Source organism: Mustelus asterias, chromosome 1 (genome assembly GCF_964213995.1).
Source record: "Mustelus asterias chromosome 1, sMusAst1.hap1.1, whole genome shotgun sequence".
Classification (NCBI taxonomy): Eukaryota; Metazoa; Chordata; class Chondrichthyes; order Carcharhiniformes; family Triakidae; genus Mustelus; species Mustelus asterias.
This window is the reverse complement of record NC_135801.1, coordinates 176,590,056-176,617,688: the sequence shown is the minus strand read 5'-3', so window position 1 is coordinate 176,617,688 and position 27,633 is coordinate 176,590,056. Positions and strand designations below refer to the sequence as shown.

General features: G+C 46.7%; 1 protein-coding gene across 2 annotated transcripts in view; it reads right to left on the bottom strand.

The window, feature by feature from the left end:
- The window catches only part of LOC144500523 (leucine zipper putative tumor suppressor 3-like), a 235,981-nt gene that overhangs the window by 125,531 nt on the left and 82,817 nt on the right, over positions 1–27,633 (bottom strand). The window contains exon 4 of one of the 2 annotated variants that reach the window (XM_078223586.1): positions 21,695–21,868. The exons of the other annotated variant lie outside the window; for it this stretch is intronic. The gene's annotated coding sequence lies outside the window, so the exon portion shown is untranslated. The remainder of the gene's footprint in view (positions 1–21,694; positions 21,869–27,633) is intronic. 2 annotated transcript variants of the gene reach the window in all.

Here is a 27,633-nt window from a genome sequence, read left to right as displayed (position 1 = left end):
ATGATGCAGCTATATAAGACCCTCGTCAGACCCCACTTGGAGTACTGTGCTCAGTTCTGGTCGCCTCACTATAGGAAGGATGTGGAAAAGATTGAAAGGGTGCAGAGGAGATTTACAAGGATGTTGCCTGGATTGAGTGGCATGCCTTATGAGGATAGGCTGAGGGAGCTCGGTCTTTTCTCCTTGGAGAGACGAAGGATGAGAGGAGACCTAATAGAGGTGTATAAGATGTTGAGAGGCATAGATCAGGTGGACTCTCAGAGGCTTTTTCCCAGGGTGGAAATGTCTGCTATGAGAGGACACAGGTTTAAGGTGCTGGGGGGTAGGTACAGGGGAGATGTTAGGGGTAAGTTTTTCACACAGAGAGTGGTGGGCGAGTGGAATCGGCTGGCGTCAGTGGTGGTGGAGGCGAACTCAATAGGGTCTTTTAAGAGACTCCTGGATGAGTACTTGGGACTTAATAGGATGGAGGGTTATAGGTAGGCCTCGAAGGTACAGATGTGTTCGGCACAACTTGTGGGCCGAAGGGCCTGTTTGTGCTGTAGTTTTTCTATGTTTCTATGTTTCTATAGCAAGTCAGCCATGGATTCACTTTGGAGCATCCGCGATGCTGAGGAAGTCGTGGATAACATGTTCAGTGAGTTGGTCACACCACAGATAAAAATTACTGAGGGAGATAGGGAATGGGTGACCACCAGACAGAAGAAGAGTAGGAGGCAGTGCAGGAGTCCCCTGTGGACATCTCCCTCCAAAACAGACATACGATTTTGGATACTGTTGGGGGAGATGGCTCACCAGGGGAAGGTGGCAGCAGCCAGGTTGATGGCACCGTGGCTGGCTCTGCTGCACAGGAGGGTTGGAAAAAGAGTGGCAGAGCTATAGTGATAGGGGACTCAATTATAAGGGGAATAGGCAAGAATTTCTGCGAAAAAGACTCCAGGATGGTATGCTGCCTCCCTGGTGCCAAGATCAAGGATGTCTCAGAGCGGCTGCAGGGCATTCTGGAGGGGGATGGTGAACAGCCAGCTGTCGTGGTCCATATAGGCACCAACGATATAGGTAAAAAGTGGGATGAGGTCCTAGAAGCTGAATTCAGGGAGTTAGGAGTTAAACTAAATGGTGGTGCAGGCTCGAAGAGTGGAATGGCCTACTCCTGCACCTATTGGTGAAGCATTGAACCAATATTTCTCTTCGGTGTTCACGCAAGGGGACATGAATATAGCTGAGGAGGACACTGGGTTGCAAGGGAGTAGAATAGACAGTATTACAGTTGATAAGGAGGATGTGCAGGATATTCTGGAGGGTCTGAAAATAGATAAATCCCCTGGTCCGGATGGGATTTATCCAAGGATTCTCTGGGAGGCAAGAGAAGTGATTGCAGAGCCTCTGGCTCTGATCTTCAGGTCGTCGTTGGCCTCTGGTATAGTACCAGAAGATTGGAGGTTAGCGAATGTTGTCCCATTGTTTAAGAAGGGGAACAGAGACTTCCCCAGGAATTATAGACCGGTGAGTCTCACTTCTGTTGTCGGCAAGATGTTGGAAAAAATTATAAGGGATAGGATTTATAGTTATTTGAAGAGTAATGAATTGATAGGTGATAGTCAGCATGGTTTTGTGGCAGGTAGGTCGTGCCTTACTAACCTTATTGAGTTTTTTGAGAAAGTGACCAAGGAGGTGGATGGGGGCAAGGCAGTGGACGTGGTATATATGGATTTTAGTAAGGCGTTTGATAAGGTTCACCATGGTAGGCTTCTGCAGAAAATGCAGATGTATGGGATTGGGGGTGATCTAGGAAATTGGATCAGGAATTGGCTAGCGGATAGGAAACAGAGGGTGGTGGTTGATAGTAAATATTCATCATGGAGTGCGGTTACAAGTGGTGTACCTCAGGGATCTGTTTTGGGGCCACTGCTGTTTGTAATATTTATTAATGATCTGGATGAGGGTATAGTTGGGTGGATTAGCAAATTTGCTGATGACACCAAAGTCGGTGGTGTGGTAGACAGTGAGGAAGGGTGTCGTAGTTTGCAGGAAGACTTAGACAGGTTGCAAAGTTGGGCCGAGAGGTGGCGGATGGAGTTTAATGCGGAGAAGTGTGAGGTAATTCACTTTGGTAGGAATAACAGATGTGTTGAGTATAGGGCTAACGGGAGGACTTTGAATAGTGTGGAGGAGCAGAGGGATCTAGGTGTATGTGTGCATAGATCCCTGAAAGTTGGGAATCAAGTAGATAAGGTTGTTAAGAAGGCATATGGTGTCTTGGCGTTTATTGGTAGGGGGATTGAATTTAGGAGTCGTAGCGTTATGTTGCAACTGTACACAACTCTGGTGCGGCCGCACTTGGAGTACTGTGTGCAGTTCTGGTCCCCACATTACAGGAAGGATGTGGAGGCTTTGGAGAGGGTGCAGAGGAGGTTTACCAGGATGTTGCCTGGTATGGAGGGGAGATCCTATGAGGAGAGGCTGAGGGATTTGGGATTGTTTTCGCTGGAAAGGCGGCGGCTAAGAGGGGATCTTATTGAAACATATAAGATGATTAGAGGTTTAGATAGGGTGGATAGTGATAGCCTTTTTCCTCTGATGGAGAAATCCAGCACGAGGGGGCATGGCTTTAAATTGAGGGGGGGTAGTTATAGAACCGATGTCAGGGGTAGGTTCTTTACCCAGAGGGTGGTGAGGGATTGGAATGCCCTGCCAGCATCAGTAGTAAATGCGCCTAGTTTGGGGGCGTTTAAGAGATCCGTAGATAGGTTCATGGACGAAAAGAAATTGGTTTAGGTTGGAGGGTCACAGTTTTTTTTTTTTTTTTAACTGGTCGGTGCAACATCGTGGGCCGAAGGGCCTGTTCTGCGCTGTAATGTTCTATGTTCTATGTTCTATTTTCTATATTTCTATGTGGTTTATCAATTTTGATCACACTTTTTAGTTCACATGCGTAGGTGAGCTTCTGAATATTGCAAACGGATTCATATTTATCTGGTTGTCTTTAAATATCACCAGATGTCCTGGAGCACCTTGCAGACAATTTTTTTTCGAAAGAATAGCAAATAAACTGTACAGAGTCAGATCCCACCGAAAACAATGAGATCATTTGGAAAATTCCCATTGACAGCAGTGAGACCAGAGAATCCCGCCACTAGCAAACAGCACGCCAACTCCTGCCGGCAGGAAACACCCGGCTGGGAGGCTGGAGAATCTCACCCTTTGTTTTGTTGATGTTGGTTTGAGGGATAAATTATTAGAATCGATAGAATCATAGAACCTTACAGTGCAGGAGGAGGCCATTTGGCCCATCGAGTCTACTCAGGCCTATCCCCACATATTTACCCTGCTGGTTCCCCTGAAACTAAGGTACAATTTTAGCATGGCCAATCAACCTAACTCACACATCTTTGGACTGTGGGAGGAAACCGGAGCACCTGGAGGAAACCCACACAGGCACGGGGAGAACGCGCAGACTCCGCACAGACAGTGACCCGAGCCGGGAATCGAACCCGGGTCCCTGGCACTGTGAGGCAACAGTGCTAACCACTGTGCCATCGTATCAACCTATGAGCTGGACAGAACACCTCTGACAGTGCTGAGATTTGTGGAACTGGAACCCATGGCTTTTTGACTCATGGGTGAGAGGGCTGCCGCTGAGCCAGGGCCAGGATCTTAACCATTGTTTTAAATGAGTGTAGCATCCTTCTTTTTTTATTTATTGAACTTAAGGAATGCATGTTTGAAAATTGAGATACGGCGTTACAGTGCGTGCGTATGTGACAGCTTTCCTCAGGGAAGAAAGTTTTAAAGTTGCAGCTGGAGTCCTCAGCACAAACAATGCCAGATGCAAATTGAAACCACACAATAAAGCCTAATGGTCTAATTATAGCTTCACTGCCAAGTAGCAGGGAACAGGCTAAATACCCCCAAGCTGTAGTCGGTCGCAAAATTAAATCACTTAAGCAAGATACAATCACCACTCAAAATAATAATAAAAAATAACAATGAGGTGGAGAAGGAACACCCACACACAGGTTGATTAGACAAGATGGTCTTCTCAATTGTAGACATGTCTGTACATTATTAGCATCAACCCCACAATGTATTGGCATCAACACCACAGTGAGGATAGTGCACAGTGGTTAGCACTGCTGCCTCACAGCGCCAGGGACCCGGGTTTGATTCCTGGCTTGGGTCACTGTCTGTGTGGAGTTTGCACATTCTCCCCAGGTCTGCATGGGTTTCCTCTGGGTGCTCCCATTTCCTCCCACAGTCCCAAGATGTGCGGGGTAGGTAGATTGGCCATGATAAATTGCCCCTTAGTGTCAGGGGGACTAGCTAGGGTAAATTTATAGGGTTATGGGGATAGGGCCTGGGTGGGATTGTGGTCAGTACAGACTCAATAGGCCAAATGGCCTCCTTCTGCACTGTATGATTCTATGATCTGACAACAGCTATAATACTGACAGCATTAAAACAAAACCGTGCACTTTCAGACAATCACAGGCCGGGTTACGAAAAGAAAAGCAAGATCGCTTCTGCTCAAGTGGCTCAGATATGGGAATTGGGAAATGCGATCAATCTTTGAAAGCTGCCATTAGTCAGTGGTTACTTCTGCAAGGTTCCACTTCAGCCATTTAACACGTCTATTTTGCTGCGACGATACATCCAGGTAATTGCCCCAGGAGATGAGGATTGCTGGCATGAAACACGCGTGTTGGGGAGAAACGTGAGTCAGTGAGGCTGGGGTCAACCGTGCTTTTTATCTCAAAGTTCAATTTTCCCCATTACCTGGAGAATGGATCCCAACTTTTTTTTTTATTTATTAGTGTCACAAGTAGGCTTACATTAACACTGCAATGAAGTCACTATGAAAATCCCCTAGTTGCCACACTCTGACACCTTTCAGTACACTGAGGGAGAATTTAGTATTGCCAAAGCACCTAACCAGCATGTCTTTCAGACTGCGGGAGGAAATCGGAGCACCCAGAGAAAACCCACGCAGACACGGGGAGAACATGCAGACTCCACACAGACATTGACCCAAGCTGGGAATCGAACCTGGGTCCCTGGTGCTGTGAGGCAGCAGTGCTAACCTTGTCCAAGAGCTTACAATAATGTTATTCGGGAGCTGATATGATGACCTGAGGGATCCTTAGTACAACTTCTCGTTCTTGAAAAAAACCATATTCCTTTTTATTGTACACAGTACACAGGTACAGTGTGAAGACATACTGAGGTGAATCCCTGGGTGTTGTCCATTATTAGCCATAATGGAGCAAATTTTATTTCAAGTCACACCACTTTTCCACATGCAGGGAGGTAGCAGTATTCAGCGGGCGGTGCAATCCCTATTGGATAAGCTAATTGATCAAGGATTCAGCCACTGTAGAAATTCAGCAAAGGTCCCTCAAAAAATTCAAGAAAAGATCCCCCTTTAGGCAAGTCATTCAGAACTTCAAACATTGTTGAAAACTAAACGAGAAAGATACATCTTGCAGAGATAGACGTATCTGTCATTACTCAGGAGGTACCTTCTCGGCACCATAGGGTTAATTCCCCACCCTGGCAACTAAACCAAAAGAAAAGAAATGAACAGGTGACAAACTGCCACTCGGGGCAATGCCCAGCCTTGGCCCTCTACCCCCAGTACCTCCAAGCACCAGCGTGGTCATCACAACTGGGGAAGGGGGCGGGCGAGGTCCACGGACCCAGACGCTACAGCGTAAAGCCGTTTCAAGATATTAGATTTGATTTATTATTGTCACATGTATTAGTATACAGTGAAAAGTATTGTTTCTTGCGCGCTATACAGACAAAGCATACCGTTCATAAAGAAGGAAATGAGAGAGTGCAGAATGTAGTGTTACAGTCATAGCTAGGGTGTAGAGAAAGATCAACTTAATGCAAGGTAGGTCCATTCAAAAGTCTGACAGCAGCAGGGAAGAAGCTGTTCTTGAGTCGGTTGGTATGTGATCTCAGACTTTTGTATCTTTTTCCCGACGGAAGGAAGTGGAAGCGAGAATGACCAGGGTGCGTGGGGTCCTTAATTATGCTGGCTGCTTTGCCAATGCAGCGGTAAGTGTAGACAGAGTCAATGGATGGGAGGCTGGTTTGTGTGATGGATTGGGCTACATTCACGACCTTTTGTAGTTTCTTGCTGTCTTGGGCAGAGCAGGAGCCATACCAAGCTGTGATACAACCAGAAAGAATGCTTTCTATGGTGCATCTGTAAAAGTTGGTGAGAGTCGTAGCTGACATGCCAAATTTCCTTAGTCTTCTGAGAAAGTAGAGTCGTTGGTGGGCTTTCTTAACTATAGTGTCAGCATGGGGGGACCAGGACAGATTGCTGGTGATCTGGACACCTAAAAACCTGAAGCTCTCGACTCTTTCCACTTCATCCCCGTTGATGTAGACAGGGGCATGTTCTCCTTTATGCTTCCTGAAGTCGATGACAATCTGCTTCATTTTGTTGACATTGAGGGAGAGATTATTGTTGCTGCACCAGTTCACCAGATTCTCTATCTTATTCCTGTACTCTGTCTCGTCATTGTTGGAGATGCTCCAACAATGTCCGGGTGCTCCGGTTTCCTTTCCTCCGGGTGCTCCGGTTTCCTCCCACAGTCCAAAGATGTGCGGGTTAGGTTGATTGGCCAAGTTAAAAATTGCCCCTTAGAGTCCTGGGATGCACAGGTTAGAGGGATTAGCGGGTAAATATGTGGGGGTGGGGCCTGGGTGGGATTGTGGTCGGTGCAGACTCGATGGGCCGAATGGCATCCTTCTGCACTGTAGGGTTTCTATGATTCTATGACATTCTTAGAGATCCGACCCACTACAGCTGTCACCAGCAAACTTGAAAATCGAGTTGGAGGGGAATTTGGCCACACAGTCATAGGTGTATAAGGAGCATAGTAATGGGCTGAGAACACAGCCTTGTGGGGCACCGGTGTTGAGGATGATTGTGGATTTGAATTTAAATTAATTTAAATTCATGCAAATAAGTTTTGCATCCTTTTTGGCATGAACCTGATTATATCACCGGTGGAGTTGGGGAAGATCTAAACCAAGGTCTCGCTGGTGAAAATCCCACAAGATTCATTTGCCATAACAGGATTTGCGTCCACAGAACGGGCCCACTAAATCTCGCCTGTGATTTTCAAAGGCTGCCCCGATCTAAAAGAAAGTTAAAATAAAAAAGGGGATTTCCCCCCCGATCCCCCGCCTTGGGCACAGGGACTGCTTTCCCAGGGAGCCCTCCCTCATCCCAATCTGTCCCCCCCCTCACCCCAAACCTCTCCAATGGAAGCTCACCCATTGACAGTGCCCCCGTGGCAGTGCCCGAGCATGACCCTCTCCCAATTGGGGGCTGTACTTGCCTCTGTTCACCAGTTCTCTGGCTTAGAAAACTTGTTCTAAACCCCACTACGATGGGCAGGGTGTGGTGAACCATCGTTGGTTCCCACTGGATAGTACTGAGCCAGGGTCTGGCCAGTACTACAAGGATGTACATATGTTACTGTTGGGTTAGGGATGGGTTGTGCTACTTGTTGCTGTTGGGGTTAGGGTGGGGTTGTTACACCTTTGTATTGTAGTGTTGTGGTACATCCCAGTCGGGCTCCGCCTCCTGGGAGAGCTATAAAGGTCCCTGCTCTGTCTGGGACCCCTCAGTCTGGGATCGTGTATATAATTATTGGCTGCTTCATTACAGTAAATAAAAGCCTTTATTTCCCGAGCATCTAGCCTCGTGTATGATAACGCGCATCACAGGGTGACGGGGGGAGGGCTGGAGGGAAGGACATAGCAGAGAGGCCCGCTAAGGAAATGTACGCTAATGGAGCTCCCCACTTTTCATGGCCAGAATCCCATTACATCATTGGTGGGTGCGGGGACAATCGCAATGGGAAATCCTGCCCGCGTAAAAGCCGCTTTGGGTCTGCCGCTGAATTCTTTGACTCCTCTGCCATCCCAGCCCGCTGGAAATGGGGGGAGGGTGGGAAATTCCTCGCAAAATCTTCTTTTTGCAAACACCAACCTGTGAACACTACTTAGTGAAGGCACGGTAAGTAGTCTCACAACACCAGGTTAAAGTCCAACAGGTTTATTTGGAATCACGAGCTCTCATAGAATCTACAGTGCAGAAGGAGGCCATTCGGCCCACCGAGTCTGCACCAGCAACAATCCCACCCAGGCCCTATCCCCATAACCCCACATATTTACCCTGCTAATCCCTCTAACCTATGCATCCCAGGGCACTAAGGGGCAATTTAGTGTGGCCAATGCACCTAATCCGCACGTCTTTGGACTGTGGGAGGAAACCAGAGCACCCGGAGGAAACCCACGCAGACACAGGGAGAACATGCAAACTCCACACAGACAATCACTCAAGCTGGGAATCGAACCCGGGTCCCTGGAGCTGTGAAGCAGCAGTGCTAACCACTGTTCCGCCGTGCCACCCGTGCTTCGGAGTGTTGCTCCTTCATCAGGTGAGTGGAGAGGTAGGTTTCACAAACACGGCATATATGGACAAAGACACAATTGCAAGATAATGGTTGGAATGTGAGTCTTTTCAGGTAATCAAGTCTTTACAGGTACAGGCAGTGCGAGTGGAGAGAGGGATAATCACAGGTTAAAGAGGTGTGAATTGTCTGAAGCCAGGACAGTTAGTAGGATTTTGTAAGCCCAGGCCAAATGGTGGGGGTTACAGGTAGTGTGGCCTGAAGATTTCAGTCCTGGGCCCGATAATCTTATTTAAATTATATTACAATGACCATGTAAATGGTCTTTACGCATCCCTGCCGATTTCCAGCACAGAGCAGACGTCGCTGGAAATCCGGCACTGGGAGATGCAAGCAGGGCGCGAATACTCGTGTGAGCCTCGCGAATCGGCCGATGCGAGAATCTCCCAGCCCATTGCACTAATCTTTTAGCGCAGCTGGATGTGAGAATCACTGCCCAGGAATTTCTAATGTGTCGGTATGGACTCGATGGGCCAAGCGGCCTCTTCTGCGCTGTATGATGCTACGATTCAGGAGTATTCTTTGTCTGTATAGCGCACAAGAAACAATACTTTTCTCTGTCTACTAATACATGACAATAATAAATCAAATCAATAGCTATCATGTGACCAACCATTTCCCTCATAACCTTTTCCCTCCAAGAAGAGCTCGGGCCTTCCAATTATTGTACATCACATCAAGAAGCCCTTTGGCACAAAGTTAGGTGTGGAATTAAGTGGTGAGGAGAAGGAAGAGGCAAAGAGGCTGCAAAGGAGACAGATAGATTGTGTGAGTGGATAGGAACATGGCAGAAGGAATGCAATGGGGTGAAGTTTAAAATAATCTACTTTGGTCAGATTAAATAAAAAACAGAACATTTTTCTAAATGGTCAAAATCTGAGATGAATCTGCATCTGATAGATTTTGAGTACTAAGGAATTCAGAGATTCGAGAATAGTGCGGGAAGGTGACAGTGAATTCGAAGATCTTGTTGAGTGGGTCAAAAGGCCAAATGACCCACTGCTGCTCTTATTTATGTTCCTATGCACCACAGTTAGAAGATCATCGATACTTTCAGTCTATCACTTCCAGAACACCCGAAACAAGCATGGAACACCCAACTTTGACAACCTATGACCGATAGTGGCTTTGCTCTGAGGCTTAAACTGAAGGACAGGAAAATCTCAGAGTCTTTACACTAATATATTGGATTATAGAAACATAGAAAAACTACAGCACAAAACAGGCCCTTCAGCCCCACAACTTGTGCCGAACATACCCCTACCTTTTAGGCCTGCCTATAACCCTCCATCCTATTAAGTCCCATGTACTCATCCAGGAGTCTCTTAAAAGACCCTATTGAGTTTGCCTCCACCACCACTGACGGCAGCCGATTCCACTCGCCCACCACCCTCTGTGTGAAAAACTTCCCCCTAACATTTCCCCTGTACCTACCCCCCAGCACCTTAAACCTGTGTCCTCTCGTAGCAGCCATTTCCACCCTGGGAAAAAGCCTCTGTGAGTCCACCCGATCTATGCCTCTCAACATCTTATATACCTCTATTAGGTCTCTTCTCATCCTACGTCTCTCCAAGGAGAAAAGACCGAGCTCCCTCAGCCTATCCTCATAAGGCATGCCACTCAATCCAGGCAACATCCTTGTAAATCTCCTCTGCACCCTTTCAATCTTTTCCACATCCCTCCTGTAATGAGGCGACCAGAACTGAGCACAGTACTCCAAGTGGGGTCTGACGAGGGTCTTGTATAGTTGCATCATTATATCATTATAATACAACAGTGAATATAGACAGTGCAATATATAAGACAATAGGAATGAGGATCTGGGGGAATCATAGGATCATCACAGTACAGAAGGAGGCCATTTGGCCCATCAAGTCTGTACTGAACACATCCCAGCCAGGCCCTATTCCTGTAACCCCAAACATTTGCCCTGTTCATCCCCCTCAGACTGTGGGAGGAAACCAGAGCACCCAGAGAAAACCCAGGCAGACATGGGGAGAACGTGCAAACTCCACACAGACAGTTACCCGAGGCCGGAATTGAACCCTGGCCCCTGGCGCTGTGAGGCAGCGGTGCAAACCACCGTGCCAACCCTACATAGATGAATACATCTATCTCAGTTATAAATAAAAACCTTCCACATTCAGTAGCAATCTATTAGTGTCCACTAGACACAGCGACCACAATGAAATGCTCCAACAGTCTTAACCATTGACTAAGACACAGCTACTTAGATAACATTTTACCAAAAGAGACCCAACAGGTCCAGATGAACCTCCTCAAATCTCCTTCATTTAACCCCATTGACATATCCTTCCAATCCACTTGTGGCTGGTGTTTATCCAACTTCCCCGGAAATGCATCAACTCCCTACGAAATGTTCACCTGCTTCCCTACATCTCCCAATTCTTCATTCAGTGACGTGGTTCAACAGTGCGACCTTTACAACATAAAAACATCAACAATAAATCTATTTCCCACGAGGCAGGGATGGTTTACCATTCACTTTTTATTTAAACCCATTCTGATGGGAACTTGATAGAAACATTTGTGTTTCTTATGAATGAAGCCTGTTTTCTTCGAAGTTTTCAAAGAGACAAGTTCAAGTGGAATAAACAGAGCCGTGTTGAAACGCTGTCAGTGCTGTCCTCAGCCAGCACCACTCAGTTAGTTAATAATTAAGGTTGCTCTGTGCACTTAATGCAATCATACTTGCCTCCTTCAGCAGTGACAGTGGAGCACTTAGATCCCTTTACAGTTCAGAGTCAGAAAGTGCCTCCTTCATCCTTCTCACAAAGTATGACTTTTCACCAGCCTTCATAAATCCATTTACAATTTATTGAGCGCAGACAGAACCAATTGTGCGGACACTCAGAAAGCAGCTGTGTGCTGTGCACCTCTCACTCTGTGTTGTGGTTTGACACACAAAGAATGATAAAGTACCTGGCTATGTTTTGCTAGGGTAGCAATCACTGTTGCTGATGTTATCAGGTGAACATTGAACACACAGGTATCATCTTCCTCTTGATTAATTTAGTTTGAAAATAATAAATTAATTTCTTTCCCCAGGGTGGTGTTGTGGAATTGGCTACAGGTCGAACTCAAGTTGTTGGGATTAGCTTTCTGGCCTGTTCCTGGCATCTGCATAGAATGTTTAAAGCCTAAAGTTTATTGATTAGTGTCACAAGTAGGCTTACATCAACACTGCAATGAAGTTACTGTGAAAATGCACTAGTCGCCGCACTCCGGCACCTGTTTGGGTACACTGAGGGAGAATTTAGCATGGTCAATGTACCTAACCAGTACATCTTTCCAACTGTGGGAAGAAACCGGAGCACCTGAGGAAATTTCGCACTGACAGTGACCCAAGCTGGGAATTGAACCCAGGTCCCTGGTGCTGTGAGGCAGCAATGCTAACCATTGTGCCACCATGTTGCTGCTGGGTCAGGATCAGCAAGTGGGTGTTGCTGGGACCACCCTCCTGTTGGCTGTTGGGCTAAAATCAACCCTGCAAAACTTCTCTGGCTGGATAAACCTGGCAGTGGTGTTCCTCAACTTGTGGAGTCACTGGGCTGAATCGAGATGTTGACATTGTGGGGAGATGGTGGCGTAGAGGTGGTCTCACAGGAATGTTAATCCAGAGCCCAGGGTAATGCTCTGGGGACATGAGTTCAAATCAAATTTAAACTCAATTAATAAAATCTGGACTTTCAAACTAGTCTTGTTATCATGTGTAGTGATCATGAAAACATTGTTGCAAAAACCCACCTGGTTCACTAATGTCCTTTAGGGAAGGAAATCTGCCATCTTTACCCAGTCTGGTCTACATGTGACTCCAGAGCCACAGCAATGTGGTTGACTCTCAACGGCCCTTCAAAATGTCCTAGCAAGCCACTCAGTTCAAGGGAAATTCAGAATGGGCAACAAATGTTGACCCAGTGACGTCGACATCCCATAAACCTAAAAAGAAATGCTGCTGGAGTGCGATCGGTTTAGTGGAGTTGCATAGGGATCGGTCTGAATTGGGAGCCATCCCGTGTAGCCTCATGCCTCAGATGAGACTAAATGACAATCCAGGTACTGCCCGTAAATTCTTTTAAAATTGAATCAAGATATTTAATTCAGAAAGAGAAAAAAAGATTAAACACTGGGGGTGGGGGAGAGGGGGGGCGGGCGCAAGGGAATGGGATGAGACTAGAAGGCTTATGAAAGAAAATAATTTGCATTGATATAGGAGTTCAGGATGCTCTGGAGCACATAGCAGCCGGTGAGGTACATCTGAAGCATTGAGACTGTTGTATCACAGGAAAGGCTTTGTCCACACTTGGGAATGAGATGGTGATTAGATCATCGCTTTTAGTGAGGTTGGCTGAGGGATTAATTGTTGCTCTGGACACGTGGAGAAACACATTGACACAGACTTCAGTGGCTGTAGGGTTCTTACTGAGTGAGCAGCCAGAGATATGGATAGAGGCAGGAGTAACGGTTTGGATTTTTTTGATGGAGGCAGTTCAGATATTCTTCCTAAAGTTCAATTCAGAGAAAGATAACTAGAACGTGCAAAATAAGTGGAAAAAACAATTTTTTTGATACATGAATACACTATGGAATCATCCAATATTACAGAACAGAAGGAAACCCATTATACCTCTCTGAGCGAGCTATCCAATGAGCCTGACTCCCCTGCATTAAAAAGAATCTCAATTAAAAAGAGTACAATATAAAGGGAAAGACTCTTAGTACTGTAGAGGATCAGAAGGACCTTGGGGTCCGGGTCCATGGGACTCTAAAATCGGCCCCGCGGGTGGAGGAGGTGGTTAAGAAGGCGTATGGTGTGCTGGCCTTTATCAATCGAGGGATTGAGTTTAGGAGTCCAGGGATAACGATGCAGCTATATAAGACCCTCGTCAGACCCCACTTGGAGTACTGTGCTCAGTTCTGGTCGCCTCACTATAGGAAGGATGTGGAAAAGATTGAAAGGGTGCAGAGGAGATTTACAAGGATGGTGCTTGGATTGAGTGGCATGCCTTATGAGGATAGGCTGAGGGAGCTCGGTCTTTTCTCCTTGGAGAGACGAAGGATGAGAGGAGACCTAATAGAGGTGTATAAGATGTTGAGAGGCATAGATCGAGTGGACTCTCAGAGGCTTTTTCCCAGGGTGGAAATGGCTGCTACGAGAGGACACAGGTTTAAGGTGCTGGGGGGTAGGTACAGGGGAGATGTTAGGAGTAAGTTTTTCACACAGAGGGTGGTGGGCGAGTGGAATCGGCTGCCGTCAGTGGTGGTGGAGGCGAACTCAATAGGGTCTTTTAAGAGACTCCTGGATGAGGACATGGAGCTTAATAGGATGGAGGGTAAGAGGTAGGTCTAGAAGGTAGGGATATGTTCAGCACAAGTTGTGGGGCCGAAGGGCCTATTTGTGCTGTAGTTTTCCTATGTTCTATGTTCTATCTCACCTTTGCACCAATTGGGCGGCATGGTGGCACAGTGCATCACAGCTCCAGGGACCTGGGTTCAATTCCCACCTTGGCTCATTGTCTGTGAGCTCATTCTCCTCGTGTCTGCGTGGGTTTCCTCCGGGTGCTCCGGTTTCCTCCCACAGCCCAAAGATGTGTGGGTTGGGTTGATTGGCCATGCCAATCCCCATATCATGGGGATTAGCAGGGTTAATATGTGGGGTTATAGGAATAGGGCCTGGGTGGTCAGTGCAGACTTGATGGGCTAAATGGCCTCCTTCTGCACTGTAGAGATTCTATGATTCTACCTTAAATCTGTGCCCTCCTCCTGAACCGTTCTGCAACTGGATTCAGCTATTTACTTGATCAAAACGCTTGATGATTTTGAACATCTCGATTAAATCTCCCCTTGATCTTCCTTGTAGCATTCTGAAACACTTCAACAAAACATACTTTCTGCAGTGTCATCGGCATTCAAAAGCCAACCTTGAGCCTGGGAAAATATGTACAAAGATGATTGCAAAGCATTTTCCCTGGTCACGCTGAGAGATATCTGGTAAAAACACTTACGCTGGTTCAACTATTTACAGAATTGTTACAATGCAGGAGGCCATTGGAACCATATCAATGCCAGCTCCCCAAATGAGCCATTCACTTAGTGTCATTCCCACCATAACACTGCACATTCCTCCTTTCTGGATAACAGTCTCATTCTTGATTGAATGCTTTGACTGAACCTGCCTCCACCACACTCTCGGGCAGTTCATTTCCAGTTCTGAACCACTCTGCATGAAGAAGCTTTTCCTTGATGGCTTTTGCCAATTGTTTTAAATCTGGGCCCTTTCATTCTCCGTCCTTTAATGGGTGGAACAGTTTCTCTCCATCTGTGCAGACCCCCTCTTGATTTTGAATCTATCGAATTTTCTCTCAGCTTTCTTTTCCCCGAGGGAAGCAGACCCAACTTCTCCAGTCCATTCTCATGACTGCATTTCCTCATCCCTAGAACCATTCCCGTGAATCTGCACCCTCCCCAATGCCTTCGTGTCCTTCCCCAAGTGTGGTGCCCAGAACTGGATGCAATACTCCAGCTGAGGTCCAACTAGTGTCTGATACAAGTTCAACATAATTGTCTTCTTCTCTGTACCCCTATTAATAAAGCCTAAGATGCCGCATGCATTCTTAGAATCTTAGAAACCCTACAGCACAGAAAGAGGCATTTAGGCTCATCGAGTCTGCACCGACCACAATCCCACCCAGGCCCTACCCCCATATCCCTACATATTTACCCACTAATCCCTCTAACCTACGCATCTCAGGACACTAAGGGCAATTTTTTAGCATGGCCAATCAACCTAACCCGCACATCTTTGGACTGTGGGAGGAAACCGGAGCACCCGGAGGAAACCCACGCAGACACGAGGAGAATGTGCAAACTCAACACAGACAGCGACCCAAGCCGGGAATCGAACCCAGGTCCCTGGAGCTGTGAAGCAGCAGTGCTAACCACTGTGCTATCGTGCCGCATTATTAACCAGTCTTTCAATCTGTCCTTCCGTCTTCAATAACTTATACACATACACATCCGGTCCCTCTGCTCCTACACCCACTTTAGAATTGTACTGTCCATTTTATTATCTTATTTTGTATTGTCTCTCTCTGTTCTTCCAACCAAAATGAATCATTTCACATTTATCCGCATTGAACTTCATCCGCCACCTATCCATCCATTCCACCTATCCATCCATTCCACCTATCCATCCATTCCACCTATCCATCCATTCCACCTTTCTATCTGTATCCCTTTGACGTTCCACACTATCCTTGAATCACCATATCCCTACAGTGCAGAAAGAGGCCATTCAGCCCATTGAGTCTGCACTGACTCTCTGACAGAGCAGATTACCCAGGCCCTATCCCCGTAACCCTACATATTTACACTGCTAATCTCTCTGGCCTACCCATCTTTTGAACACTGAGGGTCAATTTAGCATGGCCAATCCACCTAACGTGCACACCTTTGGACTGTGGGAGGAAACCAGAGCACCCAGAGGAAACTCACGCAGACACGGGGACAATATACAAACTCCACACAGACAAACACCCAAGGTGGGAATCGATCCTGGGTCCCTGGCACTGTGAGGCAGTAGTGCTATCCTCCTCACAGTTCACAATGCTTCCAAGTTTTGTAACCATCAGCAATTTTGAACTTGTGCCCTGTACACCAAGGTCTAGGTCATTAATATACACCAGGAAAAGCTGTCTCTTGGAGAACACCATGACAAACATTCCTTCAGCCGAAATATCATCCAATTTTATATCCATATTGCTACTGTCCCTTTTATCCCGTGAGGCGTGTCTTTGAACAAAGACCAAAGAACAAAGAACAGTACAGCACAGGAAACAGGCCCTTCGGCCTTCCAAGCCTGTGCCGCTCCTTGGTCCAACTAGACCAATCGTTTGTATCCCTCCATTCCCAGGCTGCTCACAAATCTGTTATGCAGTGCTGTATTGAATGCCTTTTGGAAGTCCATGTAATCCACATCAACAGCATTGCCCTCATCAACCTTCTCTGTAATCTCCTCAAAAGTTGAACACAATTTTCCATGAAGAAATCCATGCTAAAGAGATATTAGTAAGCTAAGTTTCAATTTAAGTTTATTTATTAGTGTCACAAGTAGGCTAACACTGCAATGAAGTTACTGTGAAAATCACCTAGTCGCCACACTCCGGCGCCTGTTCGGGTACACTGAGGGAGAATTTAGCACAGCCAATGCACCTAACCAGCACGTCTGTCAGACTGTGGGAGGAAACCGGAGCACCCGGAGGAAACTCATGCAGACAATGGGGGGGACGTGCAAACTCCACACAGACAATGACCCACGGCGGGAATCAAACCCGGGTCCCTGGTGCTGTGAGGCAGCAGTGCTACCCACTGTGCCTCAGTGCTGCCCATAACCCTGATGTTAAAGACTTTTCTGCATAAATATCCACTTTAAGGAATGTTCAGTGAATTTTACACTATCATGTGCTGCTTCGCAAAATGGGATATTAAATTAATTTATTTGGATTCTGCTGTAGGAATGCTTCTCAGTTGCAGCATCTTCAAGATGCAGCAGAGCTGTATGGTTTGGTGGTGTAATAGCCTGGAGTGCCCGCAGGTTCGATTCCCACCTTGGGTGTTTGTCTATGTGGAGTTTGCATATTCTCCCCATGTTTGCGTGGGTTTCCTCTGGGTGCTCTGGTTTCCTCCCACAGTTCAAAGGTGTGCACGTTAGGTGGATTGGCCATGCTAAATTGACCCTCAGTGTTCAAAAGAAGGGTAGGTCAGGGGGATTAGCAGTTCACAGGTCTAATATCTCACTACTCCCTGAGAACAAGTCTCTTTCTGTAGGATTGCTATGGTCAGCACAGCCTTTTATCCCAACAATGTGACCTGGCTCCTAACCCTGAGAACAGAGCAGTATTCCAACGAACCTCAGTGACTCTGTGTCTCATCACATTATGCAATGGGAGGTTCCATTTCCTGATCCATCTCTACTTCTTTCCATCATTCTGTTCTCCAGAAGTAAACTGGTTTCACAGGAGCAGGAAGCTCTGTGTGGGGCTCAGAACCAGTTGCTGTGCATCAAGTGGGAGATTGCCACTGAAAACTTTGCCTTTAAAAAAAGCACAAGCAATCCTGTGGGGGTCGATTATCAGGTGAAGCTACTTCAGTCGATAAATCGGCTGTCCAGGCTAAAAGTGCAAGATTTCTCTAACCCTTTGCACGTTGAAATCTTTCCTAATTTCACACCTTAAAGCCGAAATATTAGAGCCAGGCTTTAATGTCCCGAGTGCTCGACTTCCCAACCATCAGAAAGAGGGTAACATGAGAGAGATGATCAAATCCTCCTTGGTTGAAAGAAGTAGAATCAAAGAATCATAGAATCCCTATGGTGCATAATCATAGAACCATAAAATCCTAGAGTGTAGAAGGAGGCCATTCGGCCCATCAAGTCTGCACCGACTACAATCTCATCCAGGCCCTGCCCCATAACCCCATGCATTTACCCTAGCTAGTCCCCCTGACACTAAGGAACAATTTAGCATGGCCAATCCACCTAACCCACACATCTTTGGAGTGTGGGAGGAAATCGGAGCACCCGGAGGAAACCCACGCAGACACGGGCAGAACGTGCAAGCTCCACATAGACAGTGACCCGAGCCGGGAATCGAACCCGGGTCCCTGGTGGTATTAATTTTCAAAGAAAGCTACTTGGAAGTACAAAAATGTACGGATTAGGTTGATTGGCCATGCTAAATTGTCCCTAGGTATCAGGGGGATTAGCAAGATAAATACTTGGGGTTAAGATGATAGGGTCTGGGTGGGATTGGTGTCGATGGACCGATTGGCCTCTTTCTGCCGGCTGGATGTTGCCTGGTATGGAGGGCATTAGCTATGAGGAGAGGTTGGAGAAACTTGGTTTGTTCGCACTGGAACGACAGAGGTTAATTACGACCTGATAGAGGTCTACAAGATTATGAGGGGCATGGACAAAGTGGATAGTCAGGAGCATTTTCCCAGGGTGGAAGAGTCAATTACTGGGGGGCACAGGCTTAAGGTGCGAGGATCAAGGTTCAAAGGAGATGTACGAGTCAAGTTTTTTTACACAGAGAGTAGTGGGTGCCTGGAACTCGCTGCCGAGGGAGGCAGTGGAAGCGGATACGGTAGTGACTTTTAAGGGGCGTCTGGACAAATACATGAATAGGATGGGAATAGAGGGATATGGTCCTCAGAAGGATAAGCGGTTTTAGTTTAGCAGCATGGTCGGTGCAGGCTTGGAGGGCCGAAAGGCCTGTTCCTGTGCTGTAATTTTCTTTGTTCTTTGTTCTTTGCACTGTAGGGAACCTATGATTCTAGGCGTTGCAGAATCCACATTTAATCTGAAACAAATGCTTAAAAGGCAAATAAGGGAGTTATGTAAATTTACAAGGAAACTGAAAATCAATACCTCAAAGTATTTGCATAGGCCGTAAGTTCCCTGTTCACAAATTTGGTTCCCTGTTGGAACAAACATTTGGTCACGCTCCTCAGTCACCATTCAACTCGGTGAAACCAACCAGCTGTCGTGCTGTATTTACAAGCTCTGACCAGTAGGTGGAGGTTCTGAAATCTCGTTCCCAACTCAAGCCCACACGCATCCTGTATGAACCCATATTACAGAAGAGTATTTAAAGCAGTTAAGGCTTTAATCGCTGAGGGCCGGATTTCCAGAGTTGGGAAGATTCTTTAAAACAGCGGCTATGGATGCTGTGCCCCAGTTTCTGACAGATCACATTTTTGTGGATGGGGAGAGTTGGGGGGAGGGGGGTGATGATGGTGGTGGTACAGAGGGTGAGACGTGATTCAACATGAGTTTTTTTTAAAGTTTATTTATTGGTGTCACAAGTAGGCTTCCATTAAAACCGCAATGAAGTTACTGTGAAAATCCCCTAGTCGCCACACTCCAGCACCTGTTCGGGTGCACTGAGGGAGAATTTAGCATGGCCAATTCATCGAACCTGCACACCTTTGGATTGTGGGAGGAAACCAGAGCACCTGGAGGAAGCCCATACAGACACAGAGAGAGCATGCAGGTTCCGCACAGACAGTGACCCAAGCCGGGAATCAAACCCGGGCCCAGGCCACTGTGAGGCAGCAGTGCTAACCACTGTGTCTCAGTGGCATGGACCCGGGTTCGATTCCCAGCTTAGCACAAACTTAGTAGGGCCATTTAAACTCAGTGCCGAGACCAAACAGACCCCACCTTGGCTGTTGTAAGGGCCTTATCCCACAGTATGGGAGTCACAAATTCATGCAGGAAAATTAAATGTTCTCGGAGGGTAGTTAAGATCCATTTAACCTCAGAAACTCATGCCCCAGGGCATTAACCTGGGTCTCTGGATTACTGGTACAGTGACGTTACCACAATGCCAGCATCCACCGACTATGCAACTTTATGAGTAATATCTGTCCAGATGAACAGAGCAATTTCATTTTTTTAGCAAGTTTATGATGTTACAGAGCTGGAGAAACGCTCAACAAGATTAACAAAAAGCACAGAGAACTGTAGTAGCAGCCATTCACACTGGCCAATTATTCTTAGAGGTTCCAGGACATTATCAAAACTAACGGCAGAAAGTGAACCTGCAGATGTCACATGAGCCAGTTTTGAGAAACATTTTTAATCACAAATGGAAAAAGAATTAAATATGCTTTGACAGTGAATGTCGAGATATATTTACCAATATCTGGTGATTACTATGGAAAAATATGGCGGGATTTTACGCCCTTGCTCGTCCCGAAACCGTAAAATCCTGCCCGAGGTCAACGGACCTTTCCGTGGTCCATCCCTCACCCGCTTCGATTCCCATGGAGGGCAGGGCAGTAAAATTCCAGCCATAGAAACAGTTCACTGGGAGATCTGGGCACCTGCGCAATGGAACCCCAAGCAGTCGGCAGCTGGCTTCACCGGCAAGCTTAGGGTCTGCTCCCCCCACTACTGGAGAGAATTGCACTTCTGTCCAAAAAAGTGACATAAGAGTGCCATAAGGCTGCATTTTCAAACTGGTCCAAAAAACGGCTCTGAAAGCCTCCCATTTTCTCCCTCACTCGGCACTCAGAATCTTTTTCATGAGATCGCGCTCTTAGAAATTAGAAATAATTCCACCCAAAGTGTCAGAATAAGGCGTAGGACATATAGACAGAGATGAAGAGGAATTCCTTCAGTCGGAGCATGGTGAATCTTTGGAATTCTTTACCCCAGAGGGCTGTTGGTCACTGAGCATGTTCAAGATAGAAGTTGATAGATTTCTGGAGACTAATGATATCAAGGGATATGGGGAGATATTGTGTAAAGTAGATGATCAGCCTTGATCTGTTTGAATGGTGGAACAGGCTCGATGGTCCAAATGGTTGAACAAACTAAAGAAAGTGTTTCATTTCTAAAGTGTTTTATCCCATCCTCACGGCATTTCAGTTTGCTCCACAATCAATAATCAAACTTCTGGTAACTTGTGGATAAATACAGCAACTAATTTGTGCACAGCAAGATTCCATAAATAACAATGAGTTGTATAATCAGATATTGTGCCTTTACTGGATTGTAATCAGGTTGTCAACAATAGGTGAGGGATCTGTTGTACCTTTTTCAAATTATGTCATGGGGTTTTTAATGCCAGTCAGTGTATCACCTCCTCAGTAATGTGCAGACATATCAGCCTGCGTGGAGAATGCGAAGTCCTGGAGTGATCGTAAGAGCGCACATAATCAAAGCTGATAGTAAGGAACTCACCAAATTGAATTTAATCGCCAGGCAGCAGTGTTCCCTTCCTGTTGGGGAACACTTCAGCAGTCAAGGGCTTTCAGCCCCTGATTTTCGAGTAAGCACTCTCCAAGGCGGCCTTCAAGACACACGACAACACAGAATTGCCAAGCAGAAACTGATACCCAAGTTCCGCACGCATTGAGGACGGCCTCAACCGGGATCTTGGGTTCATATCACACGACATGTAACCCCCACCATTTGGCCTGGACTTGCAAGATATTACTAACTGTCCTGGCTTGGGACAATTCACACCTTTTTAACCCGTGATTATCCCTCTCTCCACTCGCGTTGTCTGTACCTGTAAAGACTTGATTGCCTGTAAAGACTCACATTCCAAACATTATCTTGCAATTGCATCTGTGTCTATATATGTCATGTTTGTGAAACCTACCTCTCCACTCACCTGATGAAGGAGCAGCGCTCCAAAAGCTCGTGATTCCAAATAAACGTGTTGGACTTTAACCTGGTGTTGTGAGACTTCTTATTGTGCCCACCCCAGTCCAACACCGGCGACTCCACATCAAAGTTAATTTGACAGACCCTCAGTCCTGTTGGATCTTTATCACTGAGAAGGACAAGAGGGACAAAGTCTTAGGAAGTCCATCATCTCCAAGTTCTCTTCCACCTCACCACACACCATCCTGGTTCAGACAAATGTTGTCATTCCTTCTTCATCTCTGGGTCACAACTTTAGAATTAACCAGTTAACACCATTATAGAATACCATCTCCACAGGGACTATAGCAGTTAAAAAAAAGGTCAGCCCACCATCACCTCCACAGAAATAGCAATGAAAGTGTCCTCATTTGACCCATCTGAAAAATAATGTATGCTGGTGGTGCCAGGTGGTTGTACACTGTGGATATACTTGCCATAGAGGGAGAGTAATGGAGGTTCATAAGACCAATGCTGGGATGGCGGGACTGTCTAATAGGGAAAGATTGATCAAATCTGCCAGCAGTGCATATTGGAAAATGAGCCATTAAGAACAAAGGACAAAGAAAATTACAGCACAGGAACAGGCCCTTCGGCCCGCCAAGCCTGCACCGACCATGCTGCCCGTCTGAACTAAAACCCCCTACCCTTCCAGGGACCATATCCCTCTATTCCCATCCTATTCATGTATTTGTCAAGACGCCCCTTAAAAGTCACTATCATATCTGCTTCCATTACCTCCCCCGGCAGTGAGTTCCAGGCACCCGCACCCACCACCTTCTGTGTAAAATACTTGCCTCATACATCTCCTTTAAAGCTTGCCCCTCGCACCTTAAACCTATACCCCCTAGTAATTGATTCGATCAATTTAGTGAGACACAACCTCCTCTTCACAAAACCATATTGTCTCTCACTAATACGTACACTTATTTCCAAGTGGGAGTAAATCCTGTCTCAAACAATCATAGAACATAGAACATAGAACATAGAACATAGAACATAGAACAGTACAGCACAGAACAGGCCCTTCGGCCCACGATGTTGTGCCGACCTTCATCTGAAACCAAGATCAAGCTATCCCACTCCCTACCATCCTGGTGTGCTCCATGTGCCTATCCAATAACCGCTTAAATGTTCCTAAAGTGTCTGACTCCACTATCACTGCAGGCAGTCCATTCCACACCCCAACCACTCTCTGCGTGAAGAACCTACCTCTGATATCCTTCCTATATCTCCCACCATGAACCCTATAGTTATGCCCCCTTGTAATAGCTCCATCCACCCGAGGAAATAGTCTTTGAACGTTCACTCGATCTATCCCCTTCATCATTTTATAAACCTCTATTAAGTCTCCCCTCAATCTCCTCCGCTCCAGAGAGAACAGCCCCAGCTCCCTCAACCTTTCCTCATAAGACCGACACTCCAAACCAGGCAGCATCCTGGTAAATCTCCTCTGCACTCTTTCCAGCGCTTCCACATCCTTCCTATAGTGAGGTGACCAGAACTGCACGCAATATTCCAAATGCGGTCTCACCAAGGTCCTGTACAGTTGCAGCATAACCCCACGGCTCTTAAACTCCAACCCCCTGTTAATAAAAGCTAACACACTATATGCCTTCTTCACAGCTCTATCCACTTGAGTGGCAACCTTTAGAGATCTGTGGATATGGACCCCAAGATCTCTCTGTTCCTCCACAGTCTTCAGAACCCTACCTTTGACCCTGTAATCCACATTTAAATTAGTCCTACCAAAATGAATCACCTCACATTTATCAGGGTTAAACTCCATTTGCCATTTTTCAGCCCAGCTTTGCATCCTATCTATGTCTCTTTGCAGCCTACAACAGCCCTCCACCTCATCCACTACTCCACCAATCTTGGTGTCATCAGCAAATTTACTGATCCACCCTTCAGCCCCCTCCTCTAAGTCATTAATAAAAATCACAAAGAGCAGAGGACCAAGCACCGATCCCTGCGGCACTCCGCTAGCAACCTGCCTCCAGTCCGAAAATTTTCCATCCACCACCACCCTCTGTCTTCGATCAGACAGCCAGTTACCTATCCAATCGGCCAACTTTCCCTCTATCCCACACCTCCTTACTTTCATCATAAGCCGACCATGGGGGACCTTATCAAACGCCTTACTAAAATCCATGTATATGACATCAACCGCCCTACCTTCATCAACACACCTAGTTACCTCCTCAAAAAATTCTATCAAATTTGTGAGGCACGATTTGCCCTTCACAAATCCGTGCTGACTATCCCGGATTAATCCGCATCTTTCTAAATGGTCATAAATCCCATCCCTAAGGACCTTTTCCATCAATTTACCAACCACCGAAGTCAGACTAACCGGTCTATAATTACCAGGGTCATTTCTATTCCCTTTCTTAAACAGAGGAACAACATTTGCCACTCTCCAGTCCTCTGGCACCATCCCCGTGGACAGCGAGGACCCAAAGATCAAAGCCAAAGGCTCTGCAATCTCATCCCTCGCCTCCCAAAGAATCCTAGGATACATTTCATTAGGCCCAGGGGACTTATCGACCTTCAGTTTATTCAAAACTGCCAATACATCCTCCCTCCGAACATCTATTTCCTCCAGCCTATTAGCCTGTAACACCTTCTCTTCCTCAAAAACATGGCCCCTCTCCTTGGTGAACACTGAAGAAAAGTATTCATTCATCACCTCGCCTATCTCTACTGATTCCATACACAAGTTCCCACCACTGTCCTTGACCGGCCCTAACCTCACCCTGGTCATTCTTTTATTCCTCACATAAGAGTAAAAAGCCTTGGGGTTTTCCTTGATCCGACCCGCCAAGGACTTCTCATGTCCCCTCCTAGCTCTCCTCAGCCCCTTTTTCAGCTCGTTCCTTGCTAACTTGTAACCCTCAGTCGAGCCATCTGAACCTTGTTTCCTCATCCCTACATAAGCTTCCCTCTTCCTTTTCACAAGACATTCCACCTCTTTTGTGAACCACGGTTCCCTCACTCGGCCATTTCCTCCCTGCCTGACAGGGACATACCTATCAAGGACACCCAGTATTTGTTCCTTGAAAAAGTTCCACTTTTCATCAGTGCCTTTCCCTGACAGTTTCTGTTCCCATCTTATGCCCCCTAATTCTTGCCTAATCGCATCATAATTACCTCTCCCCCAATTGTAAGCCTTGCCCTGCCGTCCGGCCCTATCCCTCTCCATTGCAATAACAAAAGACACCGAATTGTGGTCACTATCTCCAAAGTTCTCTCCCACAACCAAATCTAACACTTGGCCCGGTTCATTTCCCAGTACCAAATCCAATGTGGCCTCACCCCTTGTCGGCCTATCCACATATTGTGTCAGGAAACCCTCCTGCACACACTGCACAAAAAGTGCCCCATCCAAACTATTTGACCTACAAAGGTTCCAATCAATATTTGGAAAGTTAAAGTCCCCCATGACAACTACCCTGTGACCCCCACACGTATCCATAATCTGCTTAGCAATTTCTTCCTCCACATCTCTATTACTATTTGGGGGCCTATAGTAAACTCCTAGCAACGTGACCGCTCCTTTCCTGTTTCTAACTGCAGCCCATATTACCTCAGTGTGCATATCCCCCTCAAAGTGCTTTTCCGCAGCCGTTAAACTATCCTTGATTAACAATGCTACTCCTCCACCTCTTTTACCAGCTTCCCTACACTTACTGAAACATCTATACCCCGGAACGTCCAACAACCATTCCTGTCCTTGTTCTACCCACGTCTCCATAATGGCCACAACATCGTAGTCCCAAGTAGCAATCCACGCCCCAAGTTCATCCACCTTGTTCCGGATGCTCCTTGCATTGAAGTAGACACACTTCAACCCATCTTCCTGTCTACCGGTACCCACCCTTGACCTTGATACCTTCCCCAATACCTCACCACCCTCAACACTGACTTCTGGACTACAACTCCTTTTCCCACTCCCCTGACAAATTAGTTTAAATCCCCCTGAAGAGCCGTAGCAAATTTCCCTCCCAGGATATTGGTGCCCCTCTGGTTCAGGTGCACCCCGTCCTGTTTGTAGAGGTCCCACCTTCCCCAGAACGTGTTCCAATTATCCACGTATCTGAAACCCTCCCTCCTGCACCATCCCTGCAACCACATGTTTAAGTGCACTCTCTCCCTGTTCCTCAACTCGCTATCACGTGGCACCGGTAGCGTACCAGAGATGACCACATGTTTTGTCTTTGCTCTCAGCTTCCAGCCCAGCTCCCGAAATTCCTGTTTTAAATCCCCGTCCCTTCTCTTACCTATGTCGTTGGTACCAATGTGTACCACGACTTGTGACTGTTTCCCCTCCCCCTTAAGAATCCGGAAAACACGGTCCGAGACGTCACGGACCCTGACATCCGGTAGGCAACAAACCATCCTCGAGTCTCTTTTGCTGCCACAGAACCTCCTATCTATCCCTCTAACTAACGAGTCCCCAATAACTATTGCCCTCCCGCTCTCCTCCTTACCTTCCTGAGCCACAGGGACGGACTCAGTGCCGGAGATCCTCTCACTGCGGCTCACCACTGGTATGTCGTCCCCCTCAACCGTATCCAAAGCGGAATACTTATTGCTAAGGGGAACGACCACAGGGGATCCCTGCACCGACTGCTTCTTCCCAGCCCCTCTCACCGTCACCCATCTATTTTCATTCCGCGGAGTAACTGTATCCCTGAAGCTTCTGTCTATGGCCATCTCTGCATCCCTAATGATCTTAAGTTCCTCCAACTCCAGCTCCAGTTCCCTTACACGGTTTTGGAGGAGCGGCAGATGGATGCACTTCTCACAGGTATAATCAGCAGGGACACTGACGTCGTCCCTCACCTCGAACATAGTGCAAGAGGAACATTGCACTGCCTTCACACCCATCCTCTCTAGATACCTTGCCAGTACCAGGTAGAAACAGCAAAAAATGAATTAACTCACCCCTGCTCGCCCAAGCCCTGTGAGCCAAAGCCCTACAGCTTTCACTCTGCCTCCTGCTCACTCTGCTGCCCGCTCAGAAGTGCGGCCTACTTTTAAACCCTCCAAAAACCTTCCCAGACTCCTGCTGGGCCCACTTCCTGTTTTAAAAAAAACCTCCGATTTTTTACACAAATTTAACTTAAAATAAATAAATAAATGTAGTGAACAAACCAACTGCCTTCTCCTCAGCCTGGTCCTGTGGAACGATGAGGCTGAAAACTGCAAGTTAAGCACTTTTAAACCCTCCAAAAACCTTCCCAGACTCTTGCTGGGCCCACTTCCTGTTTTAAAAAAAACCTCCGATTTTTTACACAAATTTAACTTAAAATAAATAAATGTAGTGAACAAACCAACTGCCTTCTCCTCAGCCTGGTCCTGTGGAACCAGTAATTTCCCTACCACTGACGTAAGGCTCACCGGCCTGTAATTACGTGGATTATCCTTGCTAACATTCTTAAACAAAGGAACAACATTAGCACCAAAAGAGAAAAAGAGAAAATGCTGGAAAATCTCAGCGGGTCTGGCAGCATCTGTAAGGAGAGAAAAGAGCTGACGTTTCGAGTCCAGATGACCCTTTGTCAAAGCTAAAAGGCATAGAAAGTGGGAGATATTTATACTGCAGGGGGAGGGAATGAAAGATGAGTCATAGCCACAGAAACCAGGGGAAAAGGCTGCTAATGGCAACCCATAGAGAGAATAAAGGGTGTGGAGGGCCAAACAGCAGAGAAGCTAAAATCAGAGGGTAAGCTGTGACAGATGAAGATGTTGGGGGAGAGGGGGGGGGGGGGTGGTGGGGAATGGATGGGACAGAGGTAAAATTTAGAAAAGGGGAAACAAAGGGGGAAAAAAGGTAAGGGAATGGGGATAGAGTGGGGGGGGGAAGAAAATGAAGAAAAACAATAAAGA